At 51.6% G+C, this 10686-nt stretch overlaps 1 long non-coding RNA gene across 1 annotated transcript; it reads right to left on the reverse strand.

Annotated features, from left to right (window-relative positions):
• Window positions 1-1636: 1636 nt before the first annotated feature.
• On the reverse strand, window positions 1637-6570 carry LOC123846410 (uncharacterized). Its single transcript, XR_006791286.2, has 3 exons — window positions 5701-6570; window positions 4370-4505; window positions 1637-2625 (listed from the first exon to the last, which is right to left on the reverse strand). It is a non-coding gene; the product is annotated as an uncharacterized LOC123846410 (long non-coding RNA).
• Window positions 6571-10686: the final 4116 nt, after the last annotated feature.

The following is a 10686-nucleotide window of genomic DNA, read 5'->3' on the forward strand; positions in this document are numbered from 1 at the left end:
TTATGGGGCCCAGTATTTATGGCACACACAGCACTAGCTCCGGGTTGCTGTTTTGCAGGCGGAGATGGGAAATAGATAGTGATTCAGGATTGCCATTAAGTGTGAAAACAGGCCCCGTACAGATTGGGTGTAATAAACCAAGTACAGAGAGAAGCTGTAAGAAGCCCCGGATTTGCCACACTGGATCAGCCTTGAGGCCCATCAAGTTCAAGCTCCTGATTTTGTGCTGGTTAATACCTGATGCTTGGAGCAAATCTTGCTGCTTTCCCTCTGTCTTCCCCGTCCTGTGCTGGGTCCATTACAAAAGACTGCTGGAGGGCTTGGGCGGGGTCCTGTGTTGGGAATGACATTAATTCTTCCCTCCTGTGGAGATCAGTTTATATGGCCCGAAGCACAAGATTTAATTGCCCTTCTCTTAGCTCTGGCAAAGAGCAGCGTCATTACTGATCTCGTGCATTCGCTTGGCCCCTTTCAGAATCAGCTGTAGCATTTAACTCAGTGACCCCCCTGGGCAGGAGCCTGGTGGCAGTCTTCCTGGCCGCAGGGGACAGGGAAGCAGTGGCACCCAAGGTGGTTCATTCATGTTTTTTTGTCCTCAGTGCCATCCACTGGCCCCCTGTCCTGGCATCGTAAGATATGGTGAAGACAAGTGATGCGTTTGTTTTCAGCCCCTTATTATTTGGGGTATGTTCATTAAGTTCCCTTCTAAGTCTGCCAAGCAGTCCTGCCCGAGTGATACCAATCACAGGAGGATGAGGGACTTGGAGAGGTTCAAACCTGCCACAGTGACACGGGCTGGGGCTGGCCTTTCCCCCACGGCCACCCCGGTGCTGAGCCCCCTGTAGCACCCATCTTCACCCTGGGCAGGACAGGAGAACAAACGGGGAAGAGGAGCGCGTGAGAGCAACCATCTTCAGATTAGCATTCATTTGGGGCTCTGTGACCAGGACTGCTGGTGAGTGCACGTCTTTGTTTCGGTTGGAGTTCTTTCTTCCTTCTCCAAATGAGGGGTGTTGGACCCAGCTGACCTGGTAGCTCCCTCCCAGGCTCTGGAATTCTCAGGTTCTATAACTGTATGGGTCTGTGATTTTATGAGTCACCCAGGGTGATTGAACTCTTTCCTGGGAGGTCATGGCCCTCCTCACCCCCTCCCCCCGGGTGAAGTGGATAAACTCTCAAACACAGATGATTCAGGAACGCTCCCCACCTGGGCACTGGGCATGCCATGGGGCCTGAAAGGGCCCAGAAAGAGTCTCTGGATGCACATTTGCTCTCGCTGAGACCACGGCTCACGTGGGCTCTCTGTAGGGCCACATCTCGTTGATAACAATGATGATTTCTGTTTTAGGCAAGGAATGATTCTTTTGGCCCAAGCCACTTGAGAAGCTGCCTGCCTTTCCATCAGCCCTAGATCTCACATACAACAGTCCTGTGGCATCTAGCAGAGCGCCACCTGACAGGGGCAAATAACCCCCTCGCCTGTCTCTCGAGGCTGGCCCAGGGCATCCTCGGGGCTGGGCTGCAGTCACTGTCCGTTTTATCGTATTGCCTTGGGTGAGGGATGGGGAGACCAGAGGTATGGCAGGGCCACACCGGGAAGCACCAGGGTCGGTCAGGAGGCAGAGGTAGGGGAGGCTCTGTGGGCAAGAACCTTCACCATGGTTTCTATGGGAAGGATCAGGCGAAGCAGGACAATCAGGCTTAGGATTGGCTAGCTAAGTTTGAACCCGGGTCCCCTGTGAAATTCATGTTCACTGGGACTGTTAAGAGTCTATAGTAGAAAGCTATCTGAGGACTCCGGATGTCTATGGGCATATTAGTCAGGGTTCTCCAAAGAAACAGAACCAATAGAATGTGTGTGTATGTGTGTGTGTGTGTGTGTGTGAGAGAGAGAGAGAGAGAGAGAGAGAGAGAGAGAGAGAAGGAGAGAGATTTATTTTAAAGAATTAGCTCATGTCTTTATGGTGACTATGGAGGCTGTCAGGTCCAAAATCTGCCAAGTAGGCCAGGAAGCTGGAGACCGGGAAGAGCCAGCACTGCAGTTCAAGTCCAGAGACAGTCTTCTGGCAGAATGTCCTCTTGCTCAGGGGAGGTCAATCTTTTGTTCAATCCTGGCCTTCAACTGATTAGATAAGGCCCACCCACATTCTGGAAGACAATGTGCTTTACGGAAAGTCCAATGACTTAAATGTTCCTTTCATCCTGCTACACCCTCATAGAAACATCCAGAATAATGTTTGACCATATATCTGGGCACCGTGGCTCAGCGAAGTTGACACACAGGCTTGACCTTCACGTTGGGAGAGTCATAATTTGCTTAGGGGTTGCTAATAGCCCCCTTCGTGGCTGTTAAAGCATGTACTTCACAGAAATTATGAGTTTGGTTAATACGCAGTCATTGTCCCCATTAAGGGGTAGCTCTCACTTGGCAGGATCTCCACGGCTCCTCACCTCTCAATGCCTTCGCTCAGGTAACTTCACAACTACCTCAGGAAAACACCTCCTGGCTTACAGAGCACAGTTGCTCCCTTTTTCTCCTTGCTTTTCACAACACCAACGAGGAGAGCATCTCAGAAACCAGAGACTGTGGCAGGGAGGCGCCTTGACCCACTCAGGTCAGACAGCCTGCAAGGGGAGAAAGTCAGACTCAATTTCATCTTCTGGTTTCAAATGGCAGGAGCTGGCATTTATTTATTTATTTATTTATTTATTTATTTATTTATTTATTTATTTATTTATTTTAATGTATTTATTTGACAGAAAGAGAGAGAGAACAAGCAGGGGGAGCAGCAGAGGGAGAGGGAGAAGCAGACTCCCCGCGGAGCAGGGAGCCCGACGTGGGGCTGGATCCCAGGACCCTGGGATCATGTCCTGAGCCGAAGGCAGACGCTTAATGACTGAGCCACCCACGCGTCCATAGGAGCTGGCTTTTAATGAGCAATTACCATGTGCAGGGCATCTCCTGCAACGCTTGCCCGCATTAGTTTGCCTAACTTCCTGAATGACTCCATGGGGAGGCGCTCCGCCCCTTCTAAGTTCCACCTGTCTATGGGAAGGGAAACTGAGGCCCTCCTGCCACCTCACACGGCGGGGTGAGCGTGGGGGGCTGCGTCTCGGCCAGGCTGGAGTCCATGATCCTCAGCACCCTCTCCGCCCGGTTCCCCACCCGACACCCTGCTGCTGCACATCCACACCTGACAGTTCCTCTCTGGAGACCAGGAAGAATTGCCTTGTCCTGCAGTGTTACTGGAGGCCGTAAGAAAAATGTGACAGAAAATTTTGGAAAAACCCCGCAAAGTGGAACAAGGTCTCAAGGTGAGGCTGGGGCTCCAGAAAGCAAGCATCACTTCCCAAAACATCTTATCTAGGGTTCGCCCCAGGTGGCCCAGCTTATCAGGAGCGGCCCCAGGGCCTTGGTTTCCTCCGAAGCATTCATCTTGTCTCCCCACATAACATACTGGGCCCTGATAGTGCCGTCCCCCATGATGTGCCCAATGTGGGAAACACACTCATTCAATAACCCTTTACTGAGTGCCAGGCACTGTGCTGAGAGCCAAGAGCTGGGAGACAAAGAAGGTGGATCCTGCCCCCAGGGCACAGCCTGCCAGAAGAGACAGACCTATCAACCAGACAGCACCAGCCCACCGGCAATGCGGCCAGTCTGGCTTCCAGAAAGCACACTGGATCCACAGAGCGAGGCATCATCAGCTCTTCCCAAGGGCTGCAGGGGAGGGTCGCCTGGAGCGGACAGAGAGGGCTAGGTACTGGTTCCCGACCTCAAAGAATTTATAACCCAGGTGAGGAGCACAATCAAGGACTGGAAACATTAGAAGCCATCCCAGAAAAGAGAATGACACGTCAGGCAGTGTGGCCTCTACGTAAGGGTGGGGAGAGGCGGTGAAGGATGGGATGATTTATAAGCCAGCAGAAATCGTTGCTTCCTGCTGCTGACATGCATACAACCATGTCCCCTGACCTTTCCACGAGCCTCCGTCCTTGTTCTTAAACGATGCTCCGCTCACAAGCTCACCAGCTCTCATGAGCCTGGAGGCCGCTTTCCCCTTCCCTCCTGGACCTCTCAGCTCCCGCTTGTCCAAGCTGAATTTCTCAGCCTCCTCTGGATCTCACCTCATCCTCGGTGCATTCAGGTCCCCCCTCCCCAGGATTTCAGACCCTTCTACTTCTGAGGTTTGCCTAAAGCCCCCCATCTCCTCTACTTCCTGCAGCCGGGGGGGGGAGAAAGATACTCTAATCCATGCTTGGTGATGGGGACGGCCAATAGTAGGCTTCGTGTCATCCGCAGCTCGCTCTCTCCGTCTGCTAGAACTGGTCATTGATTACGGCTTCCTTTGAATGCACTTGTTTGTACCTGGTGGAGAGTTCCTTGGTGTGCTCGCCAGCGTGTCTTAGCACTGTTGTTTCAGAGAAAGCAGTCGCCTTTGTGTGTGTCTCTTACAAATACATGAGCCGCACGCGCGGTCCATCTCCTCCCCTCCAGCACGGAGCTAGGATGATTGAAACGCGACATTTTAAACCCAAAAGCAAATTACAGCCAGGAATCAGTGTGAAATTACTCTCCTCGGCTCAGAGTGCCTTTTTAAAAGTCAGGCAGCAGTGGCCAGGATGAAAGTTGGCCTGTCAGACAAGCCCATTCAAGCTTGCAATTCCTCTGTCATTTGCCCGACAGGCTTGTGATAAAGAGCAAGGATAAAAAAAAAAAAATCGGCCAAAAATAGTGCCACTGAGAACCCTACACTGGGGCAGACCCGGGAGCCAAGGCCGTCGCGGCCCTGCCCTCTCCGATAGGCCGGCCACGGCATGGACTTGTTCTGACAGAGATGACTCATGACCTCAGATTTCAGCCCCAGAGATGCTGGAGAGGAAGCGCTGCGAGACCCTGCATTTGTGAAACCCTGAAGAAAAGGAAGGGAGAACAAAGTTTACATTGAAAACCTTGACTTTCCAAACAGCATGTTGAGACAGCCCCACAGCAGACAGGTTTACTGCAGGCCTGGAACTCGCCCTGGGCTGCTGCAGGCCGGGAGATTCATCTAGAAAGAATATAACGAGCCTCCTTCTCCCTGGTGCCCTGGTTACTCCCCTTTGTACCCTTTCTGGGCCTTTAGTTCCCCCAGGGTGGTGCCCTAGGGGCCCAGACGAGGGAGGGCCCCCTCGGCAGCCCAGAGCGAGAGGGGCCCAGGAGAAAATGAAGGCAACTCTGTCATCTGGTAAGCTATGGGAGAGGCCACCACAGCCTGGTAGCAAGCGCTCTGGATGACAGGAGACAGGCAGATCCTCCCTGCTCTGTTGCCAGTTCTCGGGGGGAGGTGAGCAGCTGACTGCCAGGGCTTCAGGCCTGCTCCCCAGGCTGAGGCGGAGGCCTCCAGACACCCCACCTGCCAGGTGACATGTGGGGGTTGTCGCCCTCGAAGGTAAGATGTCATGCCTGTCTTCATTCCTTTGATCTCCCCTAACCTCCCTGGGGTAGGCATCATTCGCTCCAGTGTATAGAGGAGACCACAGAGTCTCAGAAAGGTAAGCTAATGCACCACAGTTCCCATGGCTAGGAAGTGGTAGATCCAGGAGTCAGATCCAAGGGTTTGGGATCTAAGTCCAGCGGCTTCCATCGAAGGAATTCTCCCAGCCTGCTTCAGAGGTGGTGGCACCCGGGCACATGGGGAATGTCGTGAGGTCCCTTACCTTTGGTGCGGAGCTTCTCCAGGTGGAGATTTCTGTCCCCATCCTTCTCATCTTTCTGTCCCACCACCCATTTGTCATGAGAAACAATCGCATCATGAACCAGATGTTAAAGGAGCCGCAGATTATCTGACAACCGTAAAGCCCGACATGGGTTTTGTTTATCAAGGCCCCAAACAAAGCCGCTGGAAGGGCTGCAAGGACCCCAACGTGGTGACCATCTCACGGTCAAGTCCTTCAGAGCCATCTACTGCTCCGTAGGCCCCACCCCCAGTACTAATCGGTGGTACTGCTGCCGTGGTCATTGCGACCCCCAGCCCTGACAAGTGTTCGGTGCTTCCGGTCACTGGCAAATCAGACAGTTCACCCGGGCCAGCTGTCCCTGCTCCTGCCGGCTGTCACTCACAGCCTCCTGCAGGCAGAGCCTTCCCTGGGGACATTTCCCCGGGGACCCTCTTCTTTGGCATCCTTAAAAGCTGTCACACTGTCCCAGTTGTTTTTCAAGGAGGAGGTCCCCGGGGTTTCATTGAGGCAGACTTGAACCTGACCCCACCACGTTGATGTATTCATGTCTACCTCCCCTTGGGAAAGGGGTGCCAAGCCCCGGGTGCCCGTGGCTGGATGCTGGCAGCCTCCCAGCCTTGGCAGCTCATCCATCACCTGTTGTCTCCTACCCGGAACATGAGTTTGGACACGCAGGGATTGCAGTGGTTCCTGCAAAGGCAACCTCCTCTAGCGGAACCTGGGACTTCTGGGCAGACCGGCTTCACGCCCCACAGGGCAGTCTGTCAGCGGAGCCGTTAGGGCCGGGCACATAGGTAATGCGGTACGTAGGGTCGCTGAGGGAGGCCATCACTCAGCACGTGATTCTGAACTTGGCATCTGCCAAGAGCTTTTCAGCCATTTCTGCTAGCTATTACTCCTAAGCATCCTCAGGAGGTGGGCGGGAGCTGTTGTCCTCTTTTTGAGAATAAGGAAATGGGGAGAGAAATATCTCCAGGGACACATCCACAGAGTGAGAAGGGGTCAGAGCCCTTGGTAGTGAAGCGTGACCTTAGTCACCATCCTCTTTCAGCCCTGGTCCCGCATGCATCCAGCAAGCTCACTGGGGAGGGCGATTCTGGAGCATGGCTTTCATCCAGGAATCGTCTAAAACATTAACTTGCTAGGGGCCGAGTCGAGGTCTGGGTCGCTGTCACGTGGCTCGGAAGGGGCAGGCTCAGAGGGGTAAGTGATCTGCAGTAAATCACAGAGTGACAAGCACCTGCTCAGTGCAGAAAAGAAGGCTTACTCCCCAGCCACGCCCCAGGCCAGCTCTGAAGCAAGATATATTTTTAAACACAAGCCTCGTAGAGAAAATGTTCCCTAGCTTGTCCCCATAGCCTACTAATGGGGCAGCTGTTGGCAACCAGTACCATCAGCCCGTGCTAAGGGCTGTGCTCTCAATTTTTAGTTCTATTCTTGTCCCCTGGCATACGATAGGGGTTGCTGTCCCAGGAGACTGCAGGCTACTGATGAAAAAGAAGGTTTCAGTAGGTTCTCGCCTGCTCTCAATTTCAAGACTCTCTGATTTCGTTCAGACGTGGGGCCTGTGGGCCTGTGCTCATTTACTGAGCTGGAAACTTTTATTTTTTTTTCTTCTTCACACTGACGCCATGGAAACTGCCCGATGCTTCCCAGAAGGCTGGGGTCCCCCTGCTTCGCCCCGGGCTGAGAAGGGCTGAAGTCTGAGAAGGTCAGCTGCCTCTCCGATGTCTGGGAATCTGGTTTCCCAGCGGCTTGGCTAGCAGGTGCCTCACACCCACCCCTCCTTCGCAAGTGAAAAGAACCACTCGGGGTCAGTTTTGCTGCTTCTTCTTGCTCTGATCAGGGTCCGTTTCTCAGCTAGAGCAAAGAAAGACACCTTACAAGTCCTAATTAGAATGAGTCTTGTTCTAATTTATTCAGGGTATCCTCCTACATCGTGCTGCTGGTGCATCCCTGTGTGTTAGTGGTGTTGCTGTGGTCCGTGTCATTGTTTTAAAGAAGCTTCTGACCAGGGCTGGAGGAGACGCTCTTTGTCTGCTTCTGGGCCCTGTGGTCCTGGCCCTCGCCAAGGGAACCGTTCTCGCACTGCTGTGTTTGAGTTATGTAATATAAACAGCTCCAAGGAGATGGGCTCCTCCACTTTTGTGTTTAGACTCAGCCTTCACTTGCCCTCTGCAGAGCTCGTCACTTGGGTGGTTTCCTCTCGCCTGCTGCTGGGGAACAAAACAGCCTGCCCTTGACCCTTCTCCAAGACCAGCCCTTTCCTCCCATGACCCAGCAAGGAGAACGAGACGCTGCTCGTGCATGTCCTCAAAGGCTCGGCATGGGCCAAGGGCACAGGGGGGCGTCCAAGCCCAGCAGAGACGAATCAGACTTTCTCTGTGGCTTCTTCTCTGATAAGGGGTTTCTCCACGCCAGGAGTACACCTAGAACATTTCAAACATAATTCCACTTCGCCCATAGGCTAATCCATAGATTCATACCCGACTTTTCAGGAACACGACTGATGTATAAAAACACATGTGTGTACAGCTAAGAAGGAAAGTCAAAAGGTATGATAGAAGTCAGCTCCATGTTACTTCACCAGTCACATCGGCTGAAATCAAATATTTTCAAAGCGTTCCATTGCTAATTAGACCAAGTTCATGGTTTATCCCCCTGATGTGCCACACAACAGGAAAACGCCGTGCATCTTCTCCCTGAGTTTGGCTTAGCATGAGGGTGTTCAAGGCACAGTTGGATTAGAATGCATTTTTAGTAACAGGTTCTTGAAACAACTCTCCAAGGGTTGAGTCACTTATTTCTTTATTTATACAGTTGTCTTAATGCAGATCACAAATATTTTCGGAAAAGTTATTGACTCTCAAATTTCTTATGGCAAGATTCCATCTCTCTCTCTAATCACCCCTGACACTCATTGCTTGCCACCTACTGGGGTCACCAATCTCGAGGTGAGAAGGATGTTTGTTCTTGTCATCTCTTCAGTCCTGTGGGCTTGGGAAGGCAGGACCAGAAAAACGGAAGGCCCAGAGGTTTGGAGAATCAAGTCCCTAGGGTATCAGGGTCTGGAGGAGGGAGATAGCGGGTGTGACCTTGAATATAGCAAGAAGGGACTGTGCCAGCCACACTTCTCTTCCCACTGGATTCCCAGAAAACTAGGAGAGAAAGGAAGAGAGGGAGGAAAGAAGGAAGGAAGAAGGGGGAAAGAAGGAAGGGTAGGAGGGAGGGAGGGAGAAAGAAAAGGAATTTATAGCAATGAGAGGGAGCAAAAATGCAATTGGAGCTTTTGGTGTTAAGAAATATTTTAAGGTCTACCAGCTGAAGCCCAGCCGGCGTCTCTGACAAAGCCATACAGCATTCCCGCGTGCCTTCAAGGCTTCCAGAATCTCCCTGCATTTGTCCAGCAGCAGCAGCTTCTAGCCCTTGTATCCCCTCTAATTTGCGAAGCCCCAGCCCTTACCCTCCCATCTCCCTCTACGTTTCTCTCCTTCAAGGTCAAATCCCAGCGCACCTCAACATTTCAGTGCTTTCCAGGGTGGTGAGAGCCCCAGCTTGCGGAGCCCTCCCCGGGGGGCGATGGGGAGGGGGTTGTGAGCGGCGGAGGGGCTGGAGGAAATCTGCTGGGGCCTTGACTTTCTCACACATGTTTCAGATGTGCGGGGTGTGATTGTAAACAGCGTCTTCATCACTGCCAGGCTGGCCTCCCCGCCCGAGTCCTGTTCCCAACACCCTAGGGGTTCCAGTAATAGGGCGTAAAGCAAACAAAGAAAAACAGTAATCTGGTGTTCCAATTGCATTTTTTGTTTTTAGAAAATGTTAATGATAGGTTATTTGATTACCCTAGGTTTGGCTCTGCTTGCTCTTTATTAAGCACATCTGGTATTTAGTGACAATATAAGTAGCAGGAGTTTTTCTGGCGCTTGAGAATAAGCTCATCCAATGTTGCCATGCAGTTTGGAAACTCGTCAGAGAGGCCAGCCAAACTTGTGGAGATACAAGACTTTTTCTGTAGGCTGGGCAGGTGGCCAGGACAGCTAAAAAATGTGAATTGGCTAAGAATTGCTGCCACGCAAACACTTCTGGAAATTTCTGTGCTTGGGCCTGCCAAATCCATTATGCACAACATGAATTACAAGAGTTTCTATCTCTCCCAGCAGTTGCGTTTTGAGTGAAATTCTCCTGCGCGCTTTATGAAACATACACACACACAACCAAAATGAGAAAAACACCACAAAAATCCACTACTGTGTTTTTTTCTTTTCTTTTTTTTTTTTTTTTTTGTCTCTTTCCATTTGGGTTGCCAAGTGCACTTTTCCTGAATTAGGAGAAATAGCCTCAAACTTTGGTTTCAATTACATTCAATTCTAACACGTGGGAGGGAACTGTGCTTCCTGGAAATTCTAGAAAGGAAGGATGTCTCACATCATGGAGACAGCCTAATATCTAAGTAGGAAAAACAATAAAGTGCAACAAAAGAACTTGGAAAAGGAGAAAAACATATACACCCTCCACACCGCATGGCTAGGCATTGGGGTTAGTCAGAATGGGATGCCGACCTGTGGACAGAAGTTGCTTCTCCTGCGCCCAAGACTGCACCCCGCACGAAGGTCCGTCCTACAGACCTGACAAGCACACAAACAATTTTTGAAGTAGAGGATGGGCCTGGGAGGGCACCCCACAGCCAGTCAAGGGGAAAGCAAGCAGAAGAGAAGCAGGATCTTCTAGGCAGATCCTGGTTCTGCCCAGGCTTCCCTCCCTTTCCAGGGCTTAGAAATGTTTGCATCATTTTCTGATTCCAAATTGAGACTTGCCTCTTTCTTGTGATTCAGATGTGCTAGATTACTCAGACTCTGCCCAGCATCCCAAGAGGGCCTGGAGCTCTACTTCTATTCTGGAATGACATTCTTCGTAGGACACATATAATGGCTCATGTGAGATAATCACACCAGCACGTTGTGAGAC

Source organism: Mirounga angustirostris, unplaced genomic scaffold (assembly GCF_029215605.1).
Source record: "Mirounga angustirostris isolate CCGP_5_RB_7025 unplaced genomic scaffold, mMirAng1.0.hap1 SCAF_6, whole genome shotgun sequence".
In the NCBI taxonomy this organism is placed as follows: Eukaryota; Metazoa; Chordata; class Mammalia; order Carnivora; family Phocidae; genus Mirounga; species Mirounga angustirostris.